Source organism: Toxorhynchites rutilus, chromosome 3 (assembly GCF_029784135.1).
Source record: "Toxorhynchites rutilus septentrionalis strain SRP chromosome 3, ASM2978413v1, whole genome shotgun sequence".
Classification (NCBI taxonomy): domain Eukaryota; kingdom Metazoa; phylum Arthropoda; class Insecta; order Diptera; family Culicidae; genus Toxorhynchites; species Toxorhynchites rutilus.
This window is the reverse complement of record NC_073746.1, coordinates 241,835,488-241,856,029: the sequence shown is the minus strand read 5'-3', so window position 1 is coordinate 241,856,029 and position 20,542 is coordinate 241,835,488. Positions and strand designations below refer to the sequence as shown.

The following is a 20,542-nucleotide window of genomic DNA, read 5'->3' as shown; positions in this document are numbered from 1 at the left end:
AAGGAGTGTAGTGAAGAACAAAATCTCTTCTTGTCGTACAATAGAGTATATCTCGACTGCGCTCCGAAGGCCGCTGCGTTATGTTTGGCTTCGTCTTGTTGTCTCGGTGCCGATTGTTCAAATGCAGGAATTTCAAACAGCATAAATTGTGCGGAATGGTTGGAAAGCTTGTGCAGCAGAAAGCGGTTATGCTAATAATGCATAATCACCGGATAATGGCGAACAACTGCAACCTACGGTTTATTTTGATGCAGGGAGCGCCCACGAATGGTTCAATTTTCTCCGGCTTCAGCTCGACAGAAGACGATTTTGGTGAAAGATAGAGCTACGGTTCTCAAAAGAAGTGCATTTAACACAGCTTTTTCGACTTTTCTTCTTCTTTCTGGACAGAGTGCATTCAACAGATCTGAACACACAAACACACATTACATCACATTATTCAGCTGACGGCTAGCGGGAGCTGTCCAGCGCGAGCTGTGAAGTTTTTTCCAGTTGTTACAAAACAAGTTTGAAGACCATTATTATTTCATATTATGATTCGACATTGTTGTTCATCGAGAAAGCGTGACAATTGTTAGTTTGCGTATGTATTGGCATCATGTTCCAAGTTAGTGGCGTGAACCAAGGTATTAATAGAAGACCAACAATAGTTCAAAAAAAAATCTAGCGCAACAGTGTTATGCAAAAAGTTTGAAGACATGTTTTAGGTAATCCGAATGTTGTTTATAACTTCTTCTTCAATTGCACTAAAGTTCCTAGAGGAACTACACCGTCTCAACGATGTATCAAGGGGGGAAGTACACTAGGGAAACTTAAAAAAATTTAAAAAAATATTTCTGGGTTAAAATGTTCTCTGGGATGTCTACTTTATTGTAGTTTTTGTCCCAGGTTTGTCCGATGCTCCGTTTCCAAGTTACAAGCCAATTAGTGGACCTAGGTCTTTGCGTAAGGAACGCGAATCCAAAATTGGTGGGAGTTCTATCCCCGGAACGGTCCATTCGATTTTGATGAAATAGTTTTTTCCAGATTCTCCACTAAATTTTCTGTCATCGTACGTAGGATTTTTTTTTTATATTTTGAAAAATAAAATTTTGGTGAATGTTTTTGTCTCGATTTTTGAGGCAAAAATGTCATTTCGTCAAAAATTTATATTTCGAAAAAATCCTACGTACCATGACAGGAAATGTATCCAAGATTACGTAAAAAAACCATTGGTTTAAATCGGTCCACTAGAAAAAACTTGTAGAGCTCCCAACCGTTTACAAGGTTTTGGCTGTAAGGGTTCAACAAACCGATTGCGGCTATTCAGGGGACAGTCCAATTGACACCAATATCACATCAAATTGCATCACGGAAAAAACGCTGTAGAAATTTAATTTTTAGGAGTTATATCTTCAGCTTTCGCTTTAAAATCAGATAAGAGTGTATAGATCACGTTGGCCATGCTTCACTGTCAATTTTTCGTAAATTTGGAAAAATGTCGTCGAACGAAAAAGAGCGTCGTGAATTAATCCTGTGCACTCATTTCGAGAATCCGGAGTTGTCACATCGGGACATCGGTAAGATGCTGGGAATCGTCCAATCCACGGTCAGCAGAGTACTAAAACGATACTTCGAGAACCTAACCATCGACCGGAAGGTGAAGAACGGCAAAAATGGATGCTCCGTCAGTGAAAAAGATCACAAGTGCGTAGTTAAGCAGTTTAGACGTGATCCGAGAAGTTCGGTCCGGGATGTCGCCAATAAGCTGAATTTGTCAAGTTCATTCGTCCAGCAGACCAAGCAGCGGGAGGGCCTGCGTACATACAAGGTTCAGAAGGCTCCTAACCGCGACGAAAGGCAAAACATGGTGGGGAAGACGCGAGCCCGGAAGCTGTACACCGAAATGCTGACGAAGCCGCATTGCCTGGTAATGGACGACGAAACCTACGTCAAAGCGGACTTTCGTCAGCTGCCGGGCCTGTTGTTCTTCTCCGCAGAGGACAAATTCAGCGTTCCGGAGGAGATTCGCATACAGAAACTATCCAAGTTTGCCAAAAAGTACATGGTGTGGCAAGCGATCTGCTCTTGCGGAAAGCGGAGCGCCCCCTTCGTGATGACCGGCACGGTAAACGGGCAGGTTTACCTTAAGGAGTGCCTACAGAAGCGCTTACTACCACTATTGAAGCAGCACGAGGGCCCGACCATCTTCTGGCCGGATCTCGCTTCGTGCCACTATTCAAAGGACGAGTTGGAGTGGTACGAAGCCAACGGGGTCACCTTCGTGCCAAAGGAAATGAACCCGCCTAACGCGCCGGAGCTTCGCCCAATAGAGAAATATTGGGCGATTATGAAGCAGGTCCTCCGGAAGAACCCAAAAGTTGTCAAATCGGAGGCGGACTTCAAAAGAAAATGGATTTCTGTTCAAAAAAAATTACAACCTGACGTTGTACAGAACCTTATGGACGGGGTAAAGAGGAAGGTACGAGCATACGGGCTTGGGCTCGAAGTATGAATAAAAAGAAAATGCCAAAAGTTGTTTAATAGTTTTTATTTTACTGTCTAAAATTTTCAAAAGGATCGGTCTACTGGGCGAATTTCTACAGCGTTTTTTCCGTGATGCAATTTGATGTGACACACCCTTTATATTTTGTATTTGCTAAGTAATATATACCTAACGAAACGCCAAATAGCAGTGTATTGACCCATTCATTATGGCAGTGTGCTCCGCCGAAGTGCTACCCCTGTACGGAGCACTGCGCCGAAAAGCATGCACATCGCGCTGGTGTGATCGAAGAGCAGTATGAATTTCATGTCGTCTAAAGACGACGCTCGTACACACAGCTCGTCGCGTGGATGTCGTCTATAGACGGCACTCGTACACACAGGACGTCGCGCGGATGTCGTCTATAGACGACACTCGTAACGAAAGGGTTAAAATGCAAATGTTCACTTTTTTGAGACAAACAAAAATGATTGAAAGAATGGCGAAGTGTGTATGAGATTTTTCCGGATTTTGTTTTTAGATGCCATCAGAATAACTGCACTATTCATCCTTCATCACGATAGCAGAGCCCCGATTATCCACGGAATAAGGCAGTGAGATCAAAATAATTAAACTTTAAAAAAAAATAAAAACAGGTAGAAACCTTACCGAGAACTAGGATGCGCAATAAACCTGTCAGTAATATTCAACTATAGCATTCTAGGGTACTTCTCTTCTTGTTATCGCTTGCGTTAATATTGGTTTCTTCACAGTAATTTCAGTTTTTATGGGAATCTGTATTTGAATATGATACGATTGCGGTTCAGGGACTTATATCAAAACTAATAAGCTGACTGAAAATGAAAATACAGTTTAAGAAATCGATGAAGTTACACCACAACGAAAAAAGGATTTTTTTACAAGTCTTTGTAAATTCAAAACATACTGATTAGTATTTGTTCAATACTTCCCATGGCAAGGTACCATGCGATGCGATTGATGGCTCAATAAAACGAATGGAAAAAAAAACAAGTTTAGTTTTATAGCCTAGCCAGAAAAGTGAATTGCTTAACAAAACGTCATTTTGTTATGTGTCACATGAAGAATGCAAACAGGAAGTTATAGAACGAATCTTCTAACAGAAGAAATTTACTTACGCCTACGGTCAAAACAGTACTCTACTTAAATGTTTCCGTGAGTTCAATGTGAATAATTGTTTTGATTTTAATATATCTAAAAATGTGTTTAAAAGTAGCATTAAGGAGCTACCCTAAGGAAACAGTCTGTATGAATCTTTAAATCCAAGACGGTGAAATAAATTTAAAAAATTAATGATAGCTGGTACACAAAATACAAACTGCTTTCGAATAATGAAGTCCCAAGCATTCATAGCGTATACAAATCAGTGCCACAAATTATCAAAATTTATTCACGAATGAAGGAATTAGATTTTTCCCAGTATCGGATGAATTCTCTTCTGATGAAACTCAACACCATATCTGCCATAATGAGTATAACACAAGAGTCGAGACGCGTGAACTTTGTCTGGTATATTGATCGAAAACAGGGGTGACATTGCGCATTTCGAAACGAGTGATTTTTGTTCGTTTCGACCATTTTGACATGCCTTGACCAGCTTTGTTTACGAACCCAAAAATTTAACATTTCTCTACGAGACAAATTTTGCTCTAAATCTAGAACACCGAAAATATGAACTTGAAAAAAATATACATAATACTAAAACCATTTCGATTTGAGTTCGAATTCTCTCGAAACGAGCTACTCGTTTCGAAATGCGCAATGCCACCCCAGCATAAACGAATTTCGAAAAGACTGCATTCAGGCACTTTCATTACTGTCAATAATTTCAGGTGATTATCACTCACGAACGTTAAGTTGATCTTCATCGATTGCAGTGAATTTTTACTGAAAACGTGTCACCCATTGCACATATAAATGGTGGTGTATGCCATTTCCGGGCAATCGTGAGTAGATTCATAAAACGTAGCAAGAGTTATTCTATACATTCCATTGCTGAAGTCGCCAAAAACAAGAATGTTGTGTGATGAATTGCCATCCTTTACCATTAATCGATTTCACTCTCAATTGGTGACGTTGAATTTTATGCTCTGATTTTCACTAACACGCAATGATCTTCATTTTCGAACTTACGAATACCATGACAAAAAGGAAGATGCAAATGAAAAATAAACTTCATGATAAGCTGATGTTGATGTTCATTCCACTGGGGTTCATTGATAGTGTTGTTTCATATTTATCGACTCTCGCTTGAGCAGTAGGTTATCAATACAAGGAAGGCAGAAATTCGCCGAATTTGAATGTCGTGGACGTGAATATTTTCAGCACTGATACAAATAGCTGAAGGAAAAGGCATAGTTTTCTAAACTAATCCAACCAAAAGTACTATAATTAAGAGAAGAGAAAATTTAAAATATAAAAAATGTTTCTTGAATCATCATACCCTATATCTTGTATATGGTTTATCAAATCGTCTTACTTTCAAATAGAGGGTTATGAGGAAGTTATGTTATCAGACATTTAACAAAATCTATTGTAGTGGATAGAGAAGCACGAATAAAATATGAGAAGACTGAATCTTAAGGTGTATATCGAAAAGTAGTCTTAAACATTTAACATGTTATTACATACCAACGGGTGAAGAACTTGTTTTTGTCGTGTAATAGGAGCACGCTTCGTTTACATGTCAAAAATCGAAATACAAGTCACTTGGTCGCGGTCATAAAATTGTTTTCTAAATGTCGCGGATTGATTTGGAAACTAAAACAAAAATTCTGCACAATTGGTGCACCGAAAAGGGTGTTACATACCACAAAATAGCTAAAAAAAATCAAAGTTTGTTCAGAAAATGTTAAACGAATCGTCGCAAAGTTCGGTAATGAGTGTTCTTTCGAGGATGTAAATTAGATTCAGAAGAACAGGTCTGTATTTATTCGTGATTTGGCCAAGAAGTTCAAAACCAGTGTTGGGATGATTAAACAAAGACATGGTCTGAAGACCTATAAAAAGCAAAAAGTGGCCAAACAAACACCGGAGCATCAAGATCGCGCTAAAGCATTCTCATGGATGACTAAACAAGAAGAATTGGTCTGCAGCGTTCAGAGAGTGCACAAAGACTACTGTGAAGAATTTGGTGAGTGGAGTTAAATCTATCGTTGATTCGTGCGGAGAGGATTCTCGTTGACACGGGAACATCCAACAGCGAAAATGTAGACCCAAATTTGGTCACTCAACTATGCAAAGCCTGCCGGCTGAGACGATTATTAAGGCCGAAAATGGGAGCATGCGCTCTCAAAATTGCAATCACTGACTCCCAATGTCGGTAGTAATTTTTAATAATTATTAAGCGTTGCTCGTTCGTGTACTTCATCATGATGAAAATGTTGATTTTGACTAACATTTTGACATTGACAGATCATAAAAATGTGTTGAGAGTTCGGTCACACGAAAACACAAAACTGTCCAGTCGGTAATGAATGACTCTTTATATATTAAAGTTACTATTATGAAGTTTGGGTTTTTGGGGATAAGTTATTTTTTTTATCTCTTTTGTTTATTTTAGGCTCATTAGTATTTAGCTGTAACAGAGCCGAATTTTAATATTGTACATGTTACATGTTTATCATATCTATAACTAGCACATTACACAGTTGCCATTATTCCCTTCTATACCATTGCATATGGTACACATTTACACAGTAGCCATTTAGGCGTAAGAGTTTTCCTTCTGTTCTTCCATTATCCAGTTAGACCGGACAGCGGAGACAGTTGATTGATCATTGTTGAGTTATTTATAGAACAGCAGCCCGATGTGACTTGCAGAGCAGAGCAGTTGTATGGACGAATCGATCTTATTTCGACCGTGGATCGATCTCCATCGCTGATGATTGTTGCGTGGACGTAGCTATTCTATAACAACACAATGAGGGCCCTGAGTTTTGAACTCACGATCGATCGCTTACTAAGCGAACGCGCAGCCAATGTGGCAACGTAGACCCCCTAACCCGTATCCCCCGTATCCTTTAATGGCGCGCGTCTAATTCGTCTTCCGTTTTAAGGAATTTGAAGGGGATATTCTTTTGTAGCTCCATTAAGCTGCACACTTTTAGAGGATCGGCCAGCCCATGGAATGTTATCGAAATACAGCATTGAAATGTCCGGCATCACTTGAACAACTTAATTGAATCGTTTGTTTGAGAAGCCTCATAAACGCCATTTTAATCAAAATTGACTTTTTGGCAGTTTTTGAGTCCTTGAGGGTACCTATCAAAATTTCAGAAAAAGTTAGTTCATGTTTTCGGTTGCCATCACAGGCGGCGCTACGGTAGATATACAATTTGATTCATTCATTCATTTCATACTTGCAAAACTTGATCGATATCAAACCGGTACAACGTCATCGGAAGAGACTTATCCCGGACGAATCAGGTAAACCATTCAGAGGAAATAATTATACAACGTCATCGGAAGAGATTTTCCCGGGCGAATCAGGTAAACCATTCAGAGGAAATAATTATGGGTAAATATTTGCACATTACTCAAACGATTGGAGAGGCAAATCATCTCTCGAAAACTTCAAGCCGTGAACTGTAATCGATCTTATCATACAACACATTTAGTTATTTCCCGTAAAAGTACCCCACTACAAAATCATCGAGATAACTATGAGGAACTTCACGAAAAAACTTCTATTTTATTGCAAAGCAGTGCTCGGAAAACCTCAAATGACTGAAAAATGTTCGGTGTTCAGTCAGACCGGACTAAGCAACATAATTATGATTTCGAGTAAATCAAACTCATAGTTTGAAGCTGCGTAGTTTTGGAAGCTTTCAATCACTCTCCCCAATTGGTTTTCTACAGCTCTTAGCAATTCTTTAACCTTCCTATACTCGAGTATAGGTCTGACAGCAGCATCAATGAGGTGGCTGAATTAAATGTCTATTAAAACTTCATGTTGAAGAAAAAATATTTTTTTGAGTTTTGTTTACTCAATTTATATTTTTTCTTTGAATAAATACCAATAACGCATAAAATACACAATAGCAATATCACAGAGACGCGCACAGTCCAAAGTACACAAATTACGATTTTTCGCCCGAGTATGTAAATATGTAAATTTAATATTACAAAAAAAAACCTTTTTGGGTCAATCGAGAGGGATTACGACAGGCCATGTGTACTTGGTTCACTCTGGCTGAACAGTTTGATGATGAAATCATATAATTTATTCAGTACGCAGTCGAAATGGATTTTAAACAGTAGAATTTTCTCCACTAAACCTATACAATAAAACAAACCGGTTTTATGGTTTCAAACAGTATTTTACTTACCAAAAATAATCGATTAGTATGTTATTGAAAATGTGTAACTCTTGATTTTTAATAAAAATATATTACAACGACAAACGAGTTAGCGTGATTCTGAAGAAGAGTACTTCAAGTCAATGAAAGACCACGGTAAGTTTTAGAATCGACTATGAAAAGTTTAGTAATTACTTAAATAACTTAGAATTGTCTGAAAAGCATACACATTGTGTTTCAATATGAGTTACTTTACCGTGTTTTTTGAAGGACGAAGGGAAGAATCTTCTACTGCGGAGAGATCCAATATTTCATTTCAAATTCATTCCATTTTTTTCTTAATCCACTGACTGCATACTATTATCAGTTTTCACTGATCAGTCAAAATAAATTCATGCCATACACCCGGCTGTTAGTAACATAAGTGTGATCTAATGAAAGTAGAATATAGGTTGAGAATTTCATCATCGTTTGCTTTTATTAACTCATTTTTCATATTTTGTTACTTAGTGCGGTCTGACTCAATACCGACCAAATGGCATTCAAATTTCCGCAGTTCAACCAGTTTTCTCACTTAAAGGACTTCATATTGTCCTTTGAGTGAAATAATACATATTGACACACACATAATATGTCTAGGGTGTAATAATCGAATATGATACCAACAAATAGGAGGACCAGGTTAAAATTTTTGAGAAAAACAGTTTTTGTCGTTTTCTCGCAATTGCGTCAGTTTGACTAATGGGGTTCAATTATTTTAAAATTCAATTATTTGAAAATAATCTTCATGATTATTTTTCCCCACATTTCTATTGGTATCTCATGTCTAGATGAATTTTAGATTGTACGTAGAAGAAAAATCGATTGAATATAAATGTAGTATTTGGGGAACAAAAAGGAAGCTGCAAATTGATTTCGAATTACGAACATCAAAATAACAAAAAAAATGTATGACTGTAATTTCACCAAATTTTATGTAGTTAGATTACTGACAAACAAAGTGCAGTTCGATCATTTGATGAATTTCTGAGTTTCGCACCAACTCGTCTCGGGCTGACAACAATCTCTCATGAATTATCTAACTTTTTGAATGTGGAGATATGAGTTGATTATGTATCTTCAAAAACACAAATTCCAGGTATATATTTGACAGGATGTTCTACATAAATGTATTCCATGAGTGATTAATAGGAAATTGTCTGAATTTTCGTTTTAAAAAATTTCAAGCAAAAAAAACTTTTCAAAAACTAAAGCTCGATCTGGAAAAATTCATTTCATTTCAAATTTCATTTCAAAAAATGTTCTAGTGTTAAAACTAGAGGCAATCTAAGTACAAATCACCCGTACATCACAATATGGACAAATGTAAGGAAAAAAGTGTTTCTTACACAACTTTTAACTTTAATTTTTTATATGATTTTTTGGAAAATATATGAATAATTATTAATTCAAAAAAAAAAACGGTAATTCCTATGAAAATTGTCTGAATTTTTTTAAATGAATCATAAGAAGCTGAAGTATTACACCGAAGAAATGCATTTAAAAAATCTATTCTCTCAAAACAAACCAATTATATAGATAATGGGTGAAAATAACTGACAAGCGATGGTCGGGTATAATCTTGTTTCAACTTCCGAAAAAAAACGAAAACATAATATATATTATATAGAATTTTGCATTTTTTTGATAAAAGATACGCTTCTGCAAAGTGTTCAAATTCTATGAATTTACCAAAATCGATACCGACATGGCCGTGTCTCTACTGACTTCATTCTGCCCATGGCTAGCCCTTCTATTATCTCTCTTGGCAGTCGCAGTTGACCACTCGCAGCAACAGCTGTTTCATAGCGACTCTGTGGAAATTGTTAAACGTATTAGGGCCAACGTTCCTTATCGTAGTGGAAGATATTTTTGTTCGAAAGGGAATGCTTATAAACTTATAATCCTATACTAGTTACCGTTGTTAACATATGAAATACTGTCAATCGCCGGTGACTGACGTGGCAATCAACGTGTTAATCAATTAAAGACTACAAATAACGATTTTCCCTTTGATGTCTTGGAGCGCACTAATTATTGATTTCGCTGATATTGACGGTGAATGACGGATGTCTATAGTAGCTTGTCCGAAAAAGAACCTGAAACTATTGAGAATCAGAGCAGAGGGTCCAAAGCTCATAAGGAAGATGGTTGTAATAGCTGTTATCCATGGTTATTGTGTAAAAAAAAGAAATGGATAAACTCATAATCACATCACTCACCACAGTGATTCCTGATTATTACATTCCCCCACTAACAACTATCCCTTCCTTGATAAACACTAGGGAACCAAGCTATAGAGAAGACCTTTCTGGCCTTCGGGCAACGAATATCATGCTAACATTTGGTCCCTCCTTCGGTGACTGTAAGGACGTGGCTGGCATCACCAATGACTATTTAAAGCTCGATTCACCGAAACTTGCACAATGAGAATGATTTGCTACTCCCAAACGTCATTCGGTGTGTTCTTTGTGCAATTTCGCTGGTTCAGGCCAATCACGGAGAGCAACTACGAAGTGTACAGTCTATCCAAGCTCAAGCTCGTATCGGACGAACTCATTTCCTCCAGCCGGATGTTATACTGGCTGTGCTTGAAAAGTGCCAACAACTCAGCTGTCAGTGGGTTTTCAAAACTTCAAGGTGCCTACATCTCAGCTGTTTTGGTGCTCGAGATGTTGGCATCCAAAGCATGGTTGCCAATCAGAGGGCTAATTTCCTCGAGTGCATTCCAAATCAATAACCGACAAATCACCATTGATTTTTGTTAATCATGAGAATCTGAAGTATTCACATTAAAAATTCAGTTGAAGGGTGATAAGAAATAAGATTTGAGATTTGTGGGGGATGTTTGCACGCGATGGAATTCTGCAAAGCTCTTCTACAACTGGAAAAAGAAACCATCGAAATGTCGCACTTCATTCGCGTTTAAACTAGTGTTTTGATTTGGCTTATTACTAGATTTTTCAATAATTCTTGTCGTTTCAAAAGAAAACCACGATTTTGTGGTTAAAAACACATCTTATCATTCCCCTGAAATACAATGGGGTTCTTCTAATGATCTTCTATTTCAGGGATTCCAGATATGCAGTGAGAATCCGAGAGACTATCGATTATACTGCTACCCGCTGCCAACACAGCCAAATCAGACGAATAGGTTGATCATTGCAACAGTTGCATTTTTAATTCACTGGTGATAGCTTTCTGCTCTAGAGACGAATGAACTCTCAGAGTTTAAAGTCTCTCTAATTCAATACCTTCCTTCCTTCCCTTTCTGCTCTGTATAACAGGATACAGTGTTTTTTCTCATATAACCCTTAAATACGTTTCTGAAAATGTAGTACCATTTGAAGAAACAGGGCGTCGACTCGAAACCCGAAAAAAATTTCCCTGATATTGCCTGATTTTCCAGTAATGTCTCAGAGAAATTCCAGATGTAGACTAGGAATCAAATTATCTACTTCTAGTTCTGTAGTTTCAATTCTGGAAACGTTTAATTAACCAAAACCCAATTCATTTATTGGAAGATATCGACAGACTTTCATAAATTTCATTTTATGAAAGTCTGTCGATATCTTCCAATAAATGAATTGGGTTTGATTTTTGATTGAGTTAAACGACGACAAAGAATTGTCGTAAAAGATAATATATTGAATTTTTGTATACAGTCTATAGTTATCTTGAAGTACAAAGTACAAAACGAGCCATTTTCATTTTGATTCGAATCAATTTCAATTGTTAAGACTTTAATGAAAGGATTTTTTATTACAATCTTTCGGCTTTCTTCTGTACGTTTCCCATTTTTTTTCGAGACTTCTCTTCTTTGTCTTGTAGCCGTTCCATTAACTTTGATTCATTTGGCGCAAAAGCTCGACATTTTTACCACTATCCCTCCAATGTTTCCACACGCATGATTTCATAAAAACATTCGGTGTTAATGAAAAAATCCTCTCATTTTTAATATCATAGTGAGTGAACTTGTTGTTACTAGCAATATTGTTTCAGTGCTGACTCTGCTGGAACTCAACTGATACGTCCAAAATCCGTTAATATAGTCAAAAGCTTCTCGAATCGTTTACCAGCCAATAACGGAAGGATGAAGAGAAGATACAGCTTTCGTCGCAGGATACATCAACGCTTCATAAGGCTTTAAACCAGTGCTTTTGACATTCCTTCGCATAACAGACAAAATTGCAGGATTCGTCTGTCGTGAAATTTTGGCTACTTTTGAATTCATCCTTGGATGCACCGTGTAAAATATTGAATCCGAATACAGGAGCTTTTCTTCTTCATTTCCATTCCCTATCGCAGCTTGCATAAAATGACCAATTCACGTTGGTGCCGTCTAATGCTAGACAACTTTTGATTTCATCATATCTCTCTTTCTGTCTACGCAAACATATCTACCAGATATTAGTAAAAAAAACAGCCGTAGAAGCCATTTATTTTTGCGCTGTTTACACTTCTGATGGACTGAAACCCAACAGAGAGTCAAACTAGTCGAATACAGAGATGAACCAACCTTCAGCTGAAAATCTTTAATAAAGAAAGAAAAAAAACTAGCCAAATATTTTTTTTGTATCACTAACTTGTAGTAATCAAAATTCTGTACGGCAGAATTGCTTTTTTCCAGATTGGTGACGAAATACCCTGATAATCCCTGATTTTCCCTAACCCTGTTTGAATTCCCTGATTTTGAAAGTTTTTCCAGGCAGTCGACACCCTGAGAAAATAAAAAATTTGATAAAGATCTTCAATATTTTAAATATTTTACAATGTTTCTTATTCGATATTCGATAAACGAATATTGAGAGAGCCAAAGACCTTCCAGACGACTTGTGGATAATTCACGATAAATTATGAATGAATGCAGAACGCCGGTTCAAGCTTAGGCATGGCCTTGTTCTTGTACCGGTTGAAGGCAACGTTTGGTTTTCCAAAACCATTCCGTTCCTTGAAAGTGCATCATCAATCATAACTAGAACAATTGAACATAAAATAACACTTTTTGTTTTGTTTCCATTTATTTGTTGTATTATAAACTGCGCAATGTACTGTTCCCAAAAATATGATTGATCACATTGAACAAAAGCATTTATTACTTATTTTTTAAGCAATACCTCTCTTCTATCAATTTTCAATGAAGATTCTAGCATTTGACTGATTATCCGATTATATTGAGACTTATCCTATCGAATAAAAAAGTCGAGAGAGATATACGGTTAGTTTATGTTATTTATATTCATACTATCTCGCTCGGTATGGAATGTATGAAACAATCATAGAAGCTCTTTTGACTAATTAACTATTGAAACCTCCATAATTTTGTACATGACAATAGATTGTTAAGAAGTGTGCAAATCGATTGTACTAAATCAGCTCATCAACTGATCAATTTGGGGTGAAATGACTGCATAACAAAAACATATAGCGAAATGGAAAAACATATTCATATTCTTGCAAAAATAAACTCCCACAAGAACTTAACCATCATTTGTTCCGGATGATTCAATGATAAACTATTAATTTATTGTGTGCATAGTTACATGACGAGATTAGCCCGTCAATATGCGCTATTGGCAAGCTAAACTAATTATTTCACCTGAAAGGAGTTACCAAAAACACTCAAAAATAATTGCAAAAAATGTGCTCCACTCACCTAACTTAATGGGAAATGATTCATAAAAACTGTATCCTTAGGATTCCCTATAGTAAACGAAAACAGCCAACTAAAACCGGAACGGTTTATTTATGGTAGTGGTGGTGGTGGCGGTGGCGAATTTTTTATTGTGGTTTAGGAAGCAAGCTGAATATCAATGCGAAGCGCGTCGATTCCTTGCTGCTGCTGCGACTGTGTTCCGCCGCGCTGCCACAGATTGATGTATAGTTGAATAAATTCGATATCACGACCAAACAATCATAATCCGGAGCACTCTTCCTCTCCCTCCTGCTACTTCTTTCTCACACACTATTTTCTTTTTTACTTCACTCTAGATTGAACAGCCGAAGATCAATATTTCCTTTTTCAGCTGCGTCTTCTTCCACTTGCCTTAATTCACTCTCTTTCACACACGCGCGAAGTGTGTATTAATCACTCGCCTATGCACTATTTCCTCCGGATTATTCCAGCCTCTTCTCTCTCCTTCTTTTTTGTGACTGCACTTCTGGGAAATTCACCAACGATACGGAATCCTATACAGAGACAAACACACAAGACATAAAAATAAGGTGTAAAGCGATATACACAGGTTACGACGGCAGAAATGCTTTTTTTTCTTCTTTGGATTGCTTTGAGGAAAAATGCAGAAAAAGAAAACACTATTGACGGGGCACAAACATGGCGCGCGAAAGAGATAGATAAAATAGAGAAGCGAAAGAAGGAAAAAAAACTTTCGCAAACTGGAAGGTCCTTCTGCATGACAACGATGCACTTCGCCAGCGGCATAGGAAAACATTCAAGAGACTAGGGTGTGCCAATGTACAGTGGACAGTAGGTACTCGTTGTTTGGATTTTTTTGTTCTATCGCCGGTTGGGGATAATATGAAACTGTATGAACCCTTGAGTGAGATAATTTTTCACGATCTTACTGAGATATTTATCAGATACACAAAACGTATTGAAATCATCATGCGATCAGCTCTGTATGCTACCTAAAACCCGCATTTGGTGTTTATTCTACTACTAACAAGATATATTCAAATACTGTTGTGTAACAGTTTTCCATTCATAATGGTAATTATAAAAAAAAACAGCTGGAATGCAAATAAAAGATTGCTGTACTACAAAAATATTGTATCTAATGGTTATCTGAGAATAAAAACAACTACCTGGAAACTGTCGAGCCTGCTGTTCATCTTACAGTAAATAGTTCATCTTACAGTAATTCTTGTGTATGAATTCCAAACATCATACATACCAAATGAGCCAACCAGAAGAGCTCGTTGGACCACATGCGGGCCGCGGGACGCTGGTTGAGTATAGCTGGTCTAATCAACCAGGTAGATCCTTGCATTGGCCGAAACCTCGTTCTATTTGTATTTGTGAGAGTTCGTTTTACTCCAAATTCTTATTATCGCTTTTTTCGCTTATTTGTTTGTAGTTCAAAGGAATTTTAACATGCTGTTTGTAGTAGACAAGTGTTTACAAGGTGTTAGATTACCTAGTAAAAACATGAAACGTGATAGAGGATCTATTCGATAAAAAAGAACGAATGAAAGATAACAAAATTTGATTATAGGATGAAATTGTAGAACATTTCAATGGAAAATTAAGTACCATTCAAAAAGTAAATGAAATTAAGTTGATGTTTATAGGTTGTTACTAATTTTGTTCCTAAAATGCATGATAAGCTTGCCCGTTTCTTCCGGCCAAAATAAAGCTTCCGAATCTCCAATTCGTCCAAAGATTAGGCCATGTACATAGAACGACTCATTTTATCATATATGACCATGCCTTAAAATATTTGCGCTGAATAATTTAGCACTCTGTATACAATTGAAATGTGTTCGATGAACAAACGCAGATATATAATATAGATATATAACATTGAAGTGTGGATAAGATTCAACAACATTTCGGCAGCTTCTACATCGCCCCCGAACGTATTCACAATGTTTTTTCAACTGGTGGTATCGATTTCTTATGGCGGGTTTACATTAGGGAGATCTATAGCTATAGATGGATTTATTACGTGAAAATAGGTGTAAATGGGTGAGAATAAATATGATACACTTATTCGAGGTATATATAACTTGAATAAATTCAGCATATGTAAACGCTTGTGAATTTCTCACTAGTGAGAAATCACTAAAGTTGGATGCAGTTCTACTTCAGGTGTATAAATTCACCGAAAATATGAATATATTCATTATAGAAGTTCACGCTAGTGTAAACGGTTGATGCGATTTCTATAAATCTCATCATATTTCTTCACATGAATATATCACTAGTCTAAACCCACCCTTAGAATCTACTCGACCGATTCGGCTAAAATTCCAGACATAGGTCCTCCCTTAAGCAATTTTATACAAGTTTCCGCTGACTTTGGAACATGTGACTGAGCGTTGTCGTGGTGCTATAAAACCATATGTTCATGTCTCTAGTCATACATCGATTTTTTCCTCAAACACTCAGCTCAAAGGCATCGATTGTAATCATCAGCGACATCCTCTACAGTTTTGTTCGACTCCATTTCAGCTCAATTTTCAGCACTTTTTGGGTGCGTGATAGTGTCAAAACTATTGCTCAGAAAGTCAGCAGTATCTGAACAAATATACGTCGTAAATTTTATCTGGTTATCAATCATTACACCTAGATTTTCTACCACTCAACTTAACCCTATAAGGCCGTGGAAACTAGCCAAGGTATCGACTTCAACCTCAGAGAACAAAATCCTTACATGAGGAAGTTGAAAAATCTGGTGCCAATATAATTGCCACTGCCCGTTAACGCCAAAAACAGTTTGCCTCTGCCTTGTAAAATCACATAGTTTGAATGATTTCACAAGGTCGTTGTTTTTTTAAATTCGTTGTTTTGTTACTTAGAAATGACTCCCAAATTAATATCGTACATTTTTAGCAGCTCAAAAAGAATTCCAGTATTACCAGATACCTTTAGAATCTTTTGATTAAGTAAAATATTGAAATAATATTTCTATTGCAGCGAAAAAATTTCGAAAATTTCGTGGGTGACAATATAGTTGCCACGGCCTTACAAAGGATTAAAAGTCTTTCCACTACTGTCGATCTCTTCGTATATCGCAAATATTTTTCGTGTTGTTCAATCCGGTAAATCCTAATTTCGACTTCTGATTGTGAACTTGAATCGTGAATGCTTATAATGTTGCCATCTGTGCCGTGGTGTTCACAACTCATATTTCGGGAGTGCTTTGTTTATCGTTAGTGAAAATCTATATACTGTACAACCTCGATTATCCGCGAGCGGATGATCCGTGATGCGGGTTATTCGCGAAGGTGAGTACCATAGCAATTATATAGGCTTCCCCCAAATTCGCCAGTGAGGGGCAGGATTTTGCTCTTCCACATTATCTGACCACTTGTGTACATGACCATACAAATGGATAGTTAAATCATATCTGTATTGATAATACATAGTTTCCATGCTAAAATATCTTTCTTCTTTTCGTGTTTGCACCTCATTTTAGTTGTTTAACACGTTGACTGCCACGTCAGTCATCGGTGACTGACAACGAGCTTTCCATTAGGCCGCGTCAGTCACCGCAGAAATTTTACTGTTTCCGAGCAGAAATAGCTTCTTTCGCTAAGAAACGATGGCCATAATACGTTCAAAAATTTCCATCGATTAAATCCTAATTTTCCAGTGTTGCGCTTCGCATGGCTGTACTACGATGTCAGCGCATGGCCTGACAGGAAAGTCGCTATAAAACCGCGTGGCACTCAACGTGTTAATGCGATTTTCGTTATCCACGGTGACCTTGCCAGACTATTCCGAGAATAATCGGAATTCTACTGTAAATGAAAATGTCTTTCTGTCTGTCTTTCGGTCTGTTTTCCTGTCTGTTTCTTATGGAAATTACTGAACGGATCGGCGTGAAAATTGTTATGTAAGGGCAAGTTCTTATGATGGTTCGAGACCCCTCCTCTCTGTTAAACCAAAATTGGAATAGCAGAATTTAGGAATACCAGAAATTTAATGTAAATCCTCTGAAAGGAGAAGAAGGGTCCCATAGTAATATGCATATTGGGTTGGGGAAAAAGAAATGTATATTATCAACGACAATATACGACAAGTTTGCGAACAAAACGGCGCATATTTGACATAAATTGGATAATTTTAAGTATGTTAAATAAAGCGTCAAATTTCGATCAGAAATACGACATTCTTTTCCCCCAACCCTATATTTCAACCAACCATATTAAAAACTAAACATGACAATTGAAAATTTTCCTAATTCTGAACCTTCGGCACCTGAAATCCCTTCGATTTCCAGCTCCTGTGATCGCTGTTCCATTAACCTCGGAATTTTAGCACGTCATCAAAACGTGCGTGAACTGAGGACCAAAATAGATGCTTTGTTCTTGCTGATGCTGATAGAAGTCATCTAAACAGTCAAAAATCTCGTGGTAGAGGAGTATTGATTGCTGTCACGAGGCCACTAACAATTATTTAGATCTTGCAACTACTTCTCTCCTACTTGAGCAACTGTTGATTTTGATGTCGCTTTGGGCACGGCTTATGTAAGACCTCAAGCAGGAATTCAAAGAGTTGAATTTGTGCTCTAATCCCCGTACAACCGCCTTTTGTTCAATACCTCTCGATCAATTTTAGCATAAAACTCGTTAGGTTTCACTCTATAGAACCAACTGAAATATGTGCATAGTGTTTCCCAACAGACATACTACTTTCTTGAACTACACGCAGTATTTTCTGGTGGCTTTATCTTTCGCGAAATAATTATATTTTTTGTAGCTTTGCTATAAGGAAAAAAAATCGATGAGCCGACTTGACTATCCACGAATCTTTATAATACATACTACTGGAGATAGTCAATGAAAGGAAGCTGGCCTTTTGTCGACAAATGGTTGCGCGTCCGCCTACTAAGCGAATCAGAACCCTCTGTTGATTGACCTTCCGGTTGGCTTTCAGTGCAAATTGACCGAGAGTTAATTAAAAATTTGAATACGATGAATTGCTAGTAACATTGCATAAAAACTCAACTCGAACTTTATAAGAACCTCGATACGAGCTAGGAATTATTGTAGCATAAACCAAACATATCCACACTTAGGGAAAAATTCAAAAGAAAGAAAAATAGGTTCCACATGATGTCTGAAGGAGCTATCCATAGCAAAAAGAGTTTTCCGTGGGGTAATGTATTCGTCGGAGAAGGGTGCATTTATTAGGATAATTCCAAATGAAAAAAAATCTTGAGGATACCTTAAATAGCCAACAATATCACGGTCAAACCGGATCATTCGCAGCTATAAAGTAATGTGCTGTATTTTGTCAGATCTGAAAGAAATATTGTATTTTGAGCTATTTGAATGATGAGCTTTTGTGAAAGAAAGACTAAACTAAACAGAGAATAACAGACGCTAAGTTATTTTTCTTTATATTAATGCTCGGGCGCATATTACAAAATTCAATAGAAACTAGGTTAAAATACTTAGATACAGTGAAAAGATCATTTGAACTCTTTTCTGCATCTTTGGTGAAACTTACATTCGTGATTCATCTGTAAAATTTGTCTGAATATTGAGCTCAATATTTACATAAATCCTACACAGCAAATGTCGATACTTAGATAACATAACAAGGACTGATGCAAGAGAATTTAAAAATCGAATCTCCACCAATCTGAATCATACCTTACACGGGTAATCCTTTTATCAATTTCATGACATGCGTTAAGAGATTGTTAAGTCTTAGACAAAGTCTGCTGCGGATAAATCGAATGATCCTTTCGAATGGCTTTGATGACAAATTCTGTAGAAACAGGACCTAAAAAAATTTCCCCAACTTTCAAGCTCGAAACGAGAATTCAGTAAATTCCGTTGCGCATCCTCCGTACCAATGTCCACCATACATTAGCAAACTCTGGGCTGTCGAGTTGCACCAGCGCACACCGATGGCACTTGCAAACGTCAAAACTGTCACAAAGTGACTCCTTCTCTTTCCTTCTCTCTTGCTCTCGTGAAACTATAATTTGACACATTTAACCACAGTAGCCCGTATTCACTCGGGATGCACACAGCCCCCAATGGATAAACAACTTCTGCATATTCCAACCCGATCACCCAATCATATGCCCGAAACCATTATCCTTCCTTTGCGGGACATGACCACAAAATAGCATTTTAACATTCTGCTATCCCACTAGATTCCACCCGCGCGGTTTCTTGTGTCCAGGAAACGAATTCTAGACACACACACGCACACTTGAATATCCACCAACACTTGATTCTCGATATTTGTTCTCCTCATAGAATTCCACGTTTGTGTTGGAACCGTTTTTCCACTTTTCCATGTTACTCCATCAATCGATTAGCTGCTGCTGCTCTTGTACTGGATTTTCCTCCGGCGAGAAAAAAAAATCTGAAAATCCACGATTCTCCTTTCTTTCCCAGCTAGCCAATTTGGGCCACTATTATGACTTTAACTTATATGCTTTCGCTAACGAATGGGTAGGACGCGATTCTTCTGTTGGACCACTTTTCGAGAACCCAAGACGACTCTGGGAAAGGGAATCGCCACACACATAAGCACGAAAATGGAACGAAAATAATTCACTGCAATCTGTAACGCCTGCACTCAATTCGGGCTCAATTTTACCGTAAGATTCACACCAGATTGCTGCCGCGCCACAATGGCTACAGTTTGCACGGAAAAAACGCGAAAAAAGATCGAAAATTACGGACAACCTCTGGCAAAGGGAGTTCAATTTCAAACAATGGCTGACATGTTGGAATATGTGCGAGATAGGAAACCGTGAGAGCAAACCTTTTTTTGCGTATAAATGGAGCGAACGTACGACTGAGTTGAAACGGGAGAAACAGAGAGGGCGAATACTGATCAAAATGGCAGCCGGCGAAAGGCCACAGATAACTGAAAAGAGGAACAGCGTGAGGGCGAAATTCTTGACACGATTTTATATTTACCGTAAAAAATCACTTGGCAGCACCAAGGCGCCTAGAAAGATATTCTGAGGTGTGGCCGTTTCGT

The 20,542-nt window shown here is 37.5% G+C and overlaps 1 protein-coding gene across 6 annotated transcripts in view; it reads right to left on the bottom strand.

The window, feature by feature from the left end:
- LOC129777831 (regulator of gene activity) overlaps positions 1 to 20,340 on the bottom strand; it is a 59,913-nt gene extending 39,573 nt beyond the window's left edge. For 4 of the 6 annotated variants that reach the window (XM_055784349.1, XM_055784353.1, XM_055784352.1 and 1 more), the window contains exons 1-2: positions 20,153 to 20,312; positions 13,499 to 14,031 (exon numbers count right to left, since the gene is read on the bottom strand). The gene's annotated coding sequence lies outside the window, so the exon portion shown is untranslated. The other 2 variants (XM_055784351.1, XM_055784350.1) reach the window with 2 other exon arrangements.
- Between the last annotated feature and the right edge of the window lie 202 nt (positions 20,341 to 20,542).